Source organism: Schistocerca americana, chromosome 3, assembly GCF_021461395.2.
Source record: "Schistocerca americana isolate TAMUIC-IGC-003095 chromosome 3, iqSchAmer2.1, whole genome shotgun sequence".
Taxonomy (NCBI): Eukaryota; Metazoa; Arthropoda; class Insecta; order Orthoptera; family Acrididae; genus Schistocerca; species Schistocerca americana.
In genome coordinates, this window is record NC_060121.1 from 184,017,090 (window position 1) to 184,026,800 (window position 9,711).

General features: G+C 44.2%; 1 non-coding gene across 1 annotated transcript; it reads right to left on the minus strand.

Annotated features, from left to right (window-relative positions):
* Positions 1–1,128: 1,128 nt before the first annotated feature.
* Trnat-ugu lies at positions 1,129–1,203 on the minus strand. The gene has a single exon. It is a non-coding gene; the product is annotated as a tRNA-Thr (tRNA).
* Between the last annotated feature and the right edge of the window lie 8,508 nt (positions 1,204–9,711).

Below are 9,711 nucleotides of genomic sequence, written 5' to 3' on the forward strand. Positions count from 1 at the left end.
TTGCGTTTCCGAATAACGATGAAATTTTTACGGATGACAATGCGCTGGTTTGAAGATCATTCTGGACAATTCGGGCGAATCATGTGGACACCCAGATCGCCCAACACGAATCCCATCGACCATTTACGCTATATAATCGAGAGGTCAGTTCGTGCACAAAATCCTGCACCGGCAACACTTTCGCAGTTACGGACGGCTACAGAGGCAGCATGGCTCAGTATTTCTGCAGGGGACTTGCAACAACTTGTTGAGTCCACGCTACGTCGAGATGCTGAACTACGACGGCCAAAAACTGGTCCGACACGTTATTAGGAGGCATCCCATGACTTTTGTCACCTCAGTGTAGATGCCGGCCATGGAAAGCAGCCATAACCTTTGCCTTCTAGGGGTATTTTACTCTTCGTAGCTAATAACGTAGACATAATAGAAAATGTTATTCATCAACATATGCCAAAGCCAGTGTGCTCAAAAAAGACACAGCACTCAAGTAATTAGTCTAGAGTGACAATTAACATTTGCTCCCATTAAGTCGGGACAAACACTAATGAATAGAGCCAGGATTTACATGAAAATGTATGTTTGCGTGTTTTGGAAATTTTCGGAGTAAATGCATAGTTCGAAGATTTTTTCGATATAATAGCATTAATTCAGACATTTATAATATATACTATACAATATTTCTGGCATCAGTGCATATATTACAGTGACTGCTTGAGAGCAGCTTTTATTGATGTTTTTTTCGTATGGATTACGCCAAAAGTGCGGAACGTGACTAATTTTGCGTATATTGTTATTGAGCTCAAGGGTTCTGGTTCGGCTCGGGAAATGTTGGTAGAAGTCTATACACTTTGTGTCTTCTCTCACTGCTGCCAATTATTGATGTCTTTGGCGAATGGCACTAATTATTGTGCGTAAGCTATAGAATTATTGTACGTGAGTTATGCGGCATGAAAAGTATGCAGGAGATACTTCGCCCCACACCCGTTACCTTCCCCCCCCTCCCCCACCCTTTTTAGCCACTTACCAGAATCAGCTCTGAAGTGAGTTCAATATGAAATGATAATTAAATTGGCACCCTAGCTGCAAGCAGGCGTTGATACACTTCATTGGGGACATGTTGAAAATGTGTGCCCCGACCGGGACTCGAACCCGGGATCTCCTGCTTACATGGCAGACGCTCTATCCATCTGAGCCACCGCGTGCACAGACGATGGTGCGTCTGCAGGGACTTATCCCTTGCACGCTCCCCGTGAGATCCACATTCCCAACATGTCCACAACACTACATTCGTAGTGCGCCTAATAGATGTTTGCCCATCATACTCATTACTCGTGGCAGATTAATCTACCAAGTCCCGTACGAGTTCGGGCATAGCGTGTGCGTTCGCACAAGAAGGTCAAAGGCCGGGAACCCATATTTTTAACTTTCGGGAACAGATACTACCGTCATATATCGTTGAGTTCAATATGATATTTACAGATTGTACTATTATTTTGGAAGTGAAAAGTTTAAGCAGTTGTTATCAGGACGCTGCTTCTTAGAACTTTCTGTAAAATAGGGCAACAACAGGTCACTAAACCATTTCCTTCCCGCGTTTGTCGGTCGAAAATGCAACACTTTTTCTAATACTGTAGAGATATCGCATTGCCATACCAAAATTGGCAACGCGAATCGATTCCGCGCGTATTATGGAGCGCTCGCACCAATCCGCAGTGTCGAATGGGAGGCGCCCGTAAAGACCTTGTGTCCCATCTCAGCACAGCAACGCCCTCACGCTGAGGTCAATATAGAGCTAGCACGGGCCCTGCCCATTCCGAGGCCTCTGCTTCAGAAGTCAGCATCATCGAATACAACAGTGTTCGTGAAGGTTCAGATGGACATATACTTTTGTCAATGGTGAAAAGACCTTGCTTCAAAACAGAAGTATATTAATCAGTGCATCGAGTGATGCTTTGCTAGTCCACGACAGCTGTAAATAGTCCAGTACTCTGGTGACAAAGAAGTGTGGCAAAGTTAAATAAATCCTTTATTCATTTATGTAATGTGTGTGCTAATAGGATGAGCCATCGCCCAGTGCAATCGAAGAACCTACAGTTGTAGGCCGGACGAAAGTAATTTCTCCTGGTCACAACAGTTTTTTTTTGTCGTCTACAAAGGAAAGTGTTTGGATTCTGTAACGCCCGAGATACAATAAAAGGGCTACCTAATATATCTGAGTCAAATTATAAACTTTAGTTATGGCTTCTGACTACGTCCGATATTTCTTGTCTTAAGTCCCCAGGGACTCACACCTAGTGAGTACGAGGCTGGCGACCACGGGGTCCCGAGCTGAGTCCTGGCATTGCTTCCACTTACTTATGCCAGGCTCCTCACTTTTATCTTTCCTATTTGGCCACCCTCGGCCAACTCTTGTTCTTTTCCGACCCTGACGCTATTAGGTTTCGAGGGCTAGGGGTCTTTCATTTCCAACCTATACTTCTACCGAGCCGAATATCTCCCGAGATAAGATTACCTTCTATCAAGTGCCAACGGCCTTCTAGGAGGGCAGATGAGCGGCTAGAAGGAAGGGCACTCTCTTGCCCTTGGGTTGGGAAACTGCTCCTGAAGGTGGAGGAGCCACAAAGTGGCCAACGACATAGAATGGAGAAGTCAACGGGAAACCACTCCATTAAAGACCCGGGAGGGTATCCCAAGTATCAACAGCTTATGATGGAAGGCTCTTTGGTTAAATTCTCCGGAGGTAAAATAGTCCCCCATTCGGATCTCTGGGCGGGGACAACTAAAGAGATACCGAAATCCAAAAGCATTAATGTAAGAAGGATAGCAACATGCAATGCCAACTCACTTATTAATTGTGGTAAACTGTAAAACTTGAAAATGGAAATGAAACGAATGGATATTGATGGAGTCTCAGAAATAAGATGGCCAAACGCTGGTGACTTTTGGTCAGGGGATTACAGAATCACACACGCTGGAACAGCACAAGGCAATCCCGGGATTGCAGGAGAGGAAATTATTCTCAATAAAGGGAAAAGGTTAAGAGTAAAAAGATTTGTTCAACACAGTGAGAGGATAATTTATGTCAGATTGGAAACTAAATCAAGAGACACAATAATAATCCAAGTATACAAGCCAACTACGGGGCACGAGGATGATGAAATCGACATAATGTATGACCACCTTGAAGAAGTAATTGGCAGAATTAAAGGAGTTGAAAACCTTGTCACCATGGGAGATACGAATGCCGTTGTTGGGGAAGGTAAAGAAGAGGGTGTGGCAGGGAATTTTGGATTAGGATTAAGAAATGAAAGAGGCGATAAACTTGGAAAATGCCTGGTGACATTAACAGATATCAAATTGATTTTCATATTAGTGAATCAAAGATTTAAAAACCAAGTTAACGACAGCAGATCATATGCAGGCTGTGATGTGGAAAGTGATCACATACTCGTTATGATGATTACTGAACTAAAATTAAAGAACATTAAAAAAAGAAGTACATGTAAATGGGATTTGACAAACCTGAAAAATGAAAATACACTGAAGCACTATCAACTAGAAACAGACAAGAAAACAAATACAGAGGGCTGCAATGACATGCAAAGCAGCTGAGAAAAAATAAAAACTGGTATTTTCGAAGCAGCAGAAGAAGTAATAGGAAAACAAAGGACAGAGAAAAGGAAGGAATGGATCACTAATGACCTACTAAATATGATGGAAGAAAGAAGGAAATTAAAAAATTCTGTGAAGAGAAATACAAGAGTCTGAAAAACAGAATCAACAGAGAGGCAAAACAAGCAAAGGAAAAGTACCTAGATGATCTCTGTATTTCAGTTGAGGACAGCATGAGAAAGGGAAATATTGACAAGGCCTATAAATGTGTGAGACATTTCTTTGGAGACAGAAGAAACAAGTGAAGGGCTGTGATGGGTGAAAATGGCAATATGTTGGACGACGATGATGAAGTTGCAAGAAGGTGGAAACAATATACAGGAAAACTGTACAGCGGACCAGAACTGTCTGAAAACATTATGGAAGAAGAAACAGGAGTAGATGCACACAACACAGGTGAACCTATATTAAAGGAAGAGTTTGAACTAGCTCTGAAAAAATTGAAAAACAACAAATTGCCTGGTATAGACAATATCCCAGCTGAACTTCTGAAATCTGGAGGAGCAAAACTGAATCAGGAGTTGTATAATCTTGTTTTCAACATGTACGAGCAGGGTAAAATTCCTACAGACTTTGAGAAAAACTTCATGATCCCCATTCCAAAGAAGGCAAATGCTACAAGATGTGAAAATTATAGGACGCTCAGCCTAGTTACTCACGCATCTAAAATAGTAACCTCAATTATCCTAAAACGCATAGAACAAAAAGTCGAAGCTACACTCTCCGAATACCAGTTTGGATTCCGGAAAGATAGAGGGAGAAGCAATATTTGCTCTAAAACTAATAACAGAGAAACGACTAGATAAGAATCTGACAACATACATAGCTTTCGTAGATGTAGAGAAAGCCTTTGATAATGTTAAATGGGATAAGATGTTTGAGTTACTCAAAAACGTAGGAACAGACTATAAAGATAGAAAAATGATACGGAACCTGTACAAAAACGAGACAGCAGTTATCCGACGACGGACAAAACAAGAGGAGGTGCAAATACGGAAAGGTGTCCGACAAGGTTGCGCACTATCCCCTGTTATCTTTAACCTATACATTGAAGAGGCGCAGAAAAAAGTTAGGGAATTCACAGACAGGTGTAGTAATTCATGGCCAACGAATAGATATGATAAGATATGCCGATGATATAGCTGTTCTAGCTGAAAGTGAAGAAGATCTTGTAGTCCTACTGAATAGAATGGATGAAGTTATGGTGGAAGAATATAATATGAGAATTAATAAAGAAAAAACAAAAGTAATGGCATGTGACAAAAAAGATCAAGTGAAAGGCCAAGTTCATGTAGGCAATGAACTGCTTGAACAAGTTGATAAATTTACTTATCTGGGAAGTAATATTACCAGGGATGGAAGGAGCAAGGCAGAAGTGAGAAGTAGAATTGCTCAAGCAAAGGATGCTTTTAACAAGAAGAAAAACATCTTAACATCTAAGAGCATCAGTCTTGAATTCAGGAAAAGATTTTTGAAATCATATGTGTGGAGTGTGGCATGCTATGGGTGTGAAGCATGGACTCTCGGGACAGAGGAAGACCAGAAGCTAAATTCTTTAGAAATGTGGTGCTATAGACGCATGCTCAAAATAAAATGTATCGACAAGGTCACAAACGAAGTGGTTCTGCCGGCCGGAGTGGCTGAGCGGTTCTAGGCGCTACAGTCTGGAACCGCGCGACCGGTACGGTCGCAGTTTCGGATCCTGCCTCGGGTATGGATGTGTGTGATGTCCTTAGGTTAGTTAGGTTTAAGTAGTTCTAAGTTCTAGGGGACTTATGACCTCAGAAGTTAAGTCCCATAATGCCATTTTGGAAGTGGTTCTGGAAAGAGCAGGTGAGAAGAGAAGCTTCTGGAGTTTCATTGTTAAAAGAAGAGTGCAATTCACAGGCCATCTATTAAGACATAAAGGACTCCTGAACACAATCATAGAGGGATATGTGAGGGAAAAAGACCAAGAGGAAGACCACGGCTGAGGTACATGGATCAAATCGTGAAAGATGTGGGATGTAACACCTATAAAGAAATGAAAAGAAAAGCTGAAAGACGCACAGAATGGAGACAATTTGCCATTGTAGCTATTGCAAACCAATCCTTGGATTGATCACTACAGAAGAAGAAAAGAATGCACTTACCACTTCTTGTAAAGTAGAAAGGTCATTTTCTACGTGGAAAAACGTTCTATCAGATAAACACATCAGCTTAAGTAAAGAAATTATTGTAGAAACTGATTTTGGTGTACTGTTTTATGAGAAAATGGAAATACAGAACAAGTTTATATTTTTTTAAGGCCTCGTTGTGCGTGTTTAGTGATATGATACTACATTAACGTCCGACCCCGGTAGCCGAGTGGTGCCGCCTTCTTAACTCAGTGGTAGAGCATTCGTCTCGAAAACCAGGGGTCGTGAGTTCGACCCTCACAGCAGGTATTCATTTTTGCGGTCCTGAGGGGCCCAGGTTCGATACCCGGCTGGGTCGGGGATTTTCTCCGCTAAGGGACTGGGTGTTGTCTTCATCATCATTTAAGCCAGCACGGTAGCTCAGCATGTTCGGTCAGAGAGTTATCTGCCCTCTGCAATGGCTCAAAACTGAACTTGAACGGGTGTCATGGGACATTCGCACCGAACAAATGCAACGAACGATATCGGAAAAAAGAGAGTGGTCAGCGCGACAGAATGTCAATCCTAAGGGCCCGGGTTCGATTCTCGGCTGGGTCGGAGATTTTGTCCGCTCAGGAACTAGGTGTTGTGTTGCCCTAATCATCATCATTTCATTTCCATCGACGCGCAAGTCACCGAAATGGCATCAAATCGAAAGGCTTGCACCCGGCGAACGGTCTACACGACGGGAGGAGCTAGTCACACGACATTTACATTTACTTCATGAATGCATGTATGTTATACAATTTGATAGTGCATGTAAATCCGGGCTCTACTAATCAAATGCGGTGTCATTTGCTAAGCTGTCTCCTTTTCATTTTGTCTTACGCAGTCTAACGACCAGTTAGGCTACAGATATCCGCAGGATGATTTATGACCTGAACATTTTCCGGGTGTTCTGCCGAGATGTTTTTTTCTGTTTTGTACCCTATATTTCGACGATCGATCCAGCTGTTTCTTTCAGGTGCTGCAAGTCGAAATACACTCCTGGAAATGGAAAAAAGAACACATTGACACCGGTGTGTCAGACCCACCATACTTGCTCCGGACACTGCGAGAGGGCTGTACAAGCAATGATCACACGCACGGCACAGCGGACACACCAGGAACCGCGGTGTTTGCCGTCGAATGGCGCTAGCTGCGCAGCATTTGTGCACCGCCGCCGTCAGTGTCAGCCAGTTTGCCGTGGCATACGGAGCTCCATCGCAGTCTTTAACACTGGTAGCATGCCGCAAAAGCGTGGACGTGAACCGTATGTGCAGTTGACGGACTTTGAGCGAGGGCGTATAGTGGGCATGCGGGAGGCCGGGTGGACGTACCGCCGAATTGCTCAACACGTGGGGCGTGAGGTCTCCACAGTACATCGATGTTGTCGCCAGTGGTCGGCGGAAGGTGCACGTGCCCGTCGACCTGGGACCGGACCGCAGCGACGCACGGATGCACGCCAAGACCGTAGGATCCTACGCAGTGCCGTAGGGGACCGCACCGCCACTTCCCAGCAAATTAGGGACACTGTTGCTTCTGGGGTATTGGCGAGGACCATTCGCAACCGTCTCCATGAAGCTGGGCTACGGTCCCGCACACCGTTAGGCCGTCTTCCGCTCACGCCCCAACATCGTGCAGCCCGCCTCCAGTGGTGTCGCGACAGGCGTGAATGGAGGGACGAATGGAGACGTGTCGTCTTCAGCGATGAGAGTCGCTTCTGCCTTGGTGCCAATGATGGTCGTATGCGTGTTTGGCGCCGTGCAGGTGAGCGCCACAATCAGGACTGCATACGACCGACGCACACAGGGCCAACACCCGGCATCATGGTGTGGGGAGCGATCTCCTACACTGGCCGTACACCACTGGTGATCGTCGAGGGGACACTGAATAGTGCACGGTACATCCAAACCGTCATCGAACCCATCGTTCTACCATTCCTAGACCGGCAAGGGAACTTGCTGTTCCAACAGGACAATGCACGTCCGCATGTATCCCGTGCCACCCAACGTGCTCTAGAAGGTGTAAGTCAACTACCCTGGCCAGCAAGATCTCCGGATCTGTCCCCCATTGAGCATGTTTGGGACTGGATGAAGCGTCGTCTCACGCGGTCTGCACGTCCAGCACGAACGCTGGTCCAACTGAGGCGCCAGGTGGAAATGGCATCGCAAGCCGTTCCACAGGACTACATCCAGCATCTCTACGATCGTCTCCATGGGAGAATAGCAGCCTGCATTGCTGCGAAAGGTGGATATACACTGTACTAGTGGCGACATTGTGCATGCTCTGTTGCCTGTGTCTATGTGCCTGTGGTTCTGTCAGTGTGATCATGTGATGTATCTGACCCCAGGAATGTGTCAATAAAGTTTCCCCTTCCTGGGACAATGAATTCACGGTGTTCTTATTTCAATTTCCAGGAGTGTATTATGCATAAAATAGAAATAAATATCAGTATAACACCCGGAAGCGAACTATGAATAATCGCGCAGAGAAAACCGGAGAGATTTCCCTTCATGTCTTTTCGATCTTTTGTACCGAAGTTATACAAGATCCCATGTTACGCACTAGCTACCGATTATGCTGAAAAGTCAAGAGCAACTGTTATTTTCGGAGTGTTTCCGCACTTGAGAATTTCAACACAGCCTTTAGAAAGGAACAAAATCGTATAACTGAGCGATGTAGGCGATAAGTGGGTGTGAATACTAATAAAGTCTCCCGGCTTAATCTCTATAGTGATCTGCGTGAACCGTCAAAGGGTTAACGATAACGCTGTAGATTTTAAAGGAGAATGTCTACATCATGGACTGCTTATATACAGGACGTTAAGGAATGCCGTTTTATCTACGTCGGTCATCTGACCGTGCTAGAAGAAAGGAGGAAGGCTCCCCTTGTTCTTATAATCTCGCACATCTTCCGTTACTCGTGCACTCAACGGTGTTTCCAGTCTGTGGCGAACGCGATCAATACTTAACTCTTTGTATCGCTTGAAACTGTATTTAAACGATACAGAGAAAATTCTTGCAAACATATACTGAAAATATATGTTTCAGATAATTTAAACTTTAAAACATACCACTCATTTAAAGAGTTCTACGCTGCAGTCCTATTTCGTCGCGTTATCGGTCAGAATATTTACATACAACGATGTTACTAAAATGAAGAACTACTTCGCCATCCTCACACATGTAAAATTCTCATATCATTCCACATGGCCAATGTCCTACTGGATCATGGCGTACAAGTCCCGTTAAACGCGTTGTAGAGAACTTCCATGCTTTTTGTTTTCTGTTTCCTCCAATTCTTTTGTCGATTTGTTCAAAAGGTTTTTCAATCTAATCGCGTACGGTTCCAAGTAACAACAGCGTAAGTACCTGACAGGTGCCACTAAGGTACTTGCATTTGACAGGGGGGCATATTTGGCTGCCTCAAGATGAAATTTTATTTACTGTAAAAGTAAATAAATGTACGTTCATATACTTTTGGTACAAAACGATGTATTGTAAACTGAAGGTATTACACTTAAGCGCCAAAAAAACTGGTATAGGCATGCCTATTGAAATACAGAGATATGTAAACATGCAGAATACGGCGCTGCGGTCGGTAACGCCTATATAGGACATCAAGTGCCTAGCGCAGTTGTTAGATCGATTATTGCTGCTACAATGGTAGGTTATCAAGATTTAAGTGAATTTGAACATGGCGTTTCAGTCGGCGCACGAGCGATGGGACACAGCATCTCCGACGTAGATGTGAAGTGAGGATATTCCCGTAAGATCATTTCACGAGTGTACCGTGAACATCAGGAATCCGGTAAAACATCATATCTTCAACATCGCCGCGGTCGGAGAAAGATCCTGCAAGAACGAGACCAATGACTACTGAAGAGAATCGTTCAACGTGC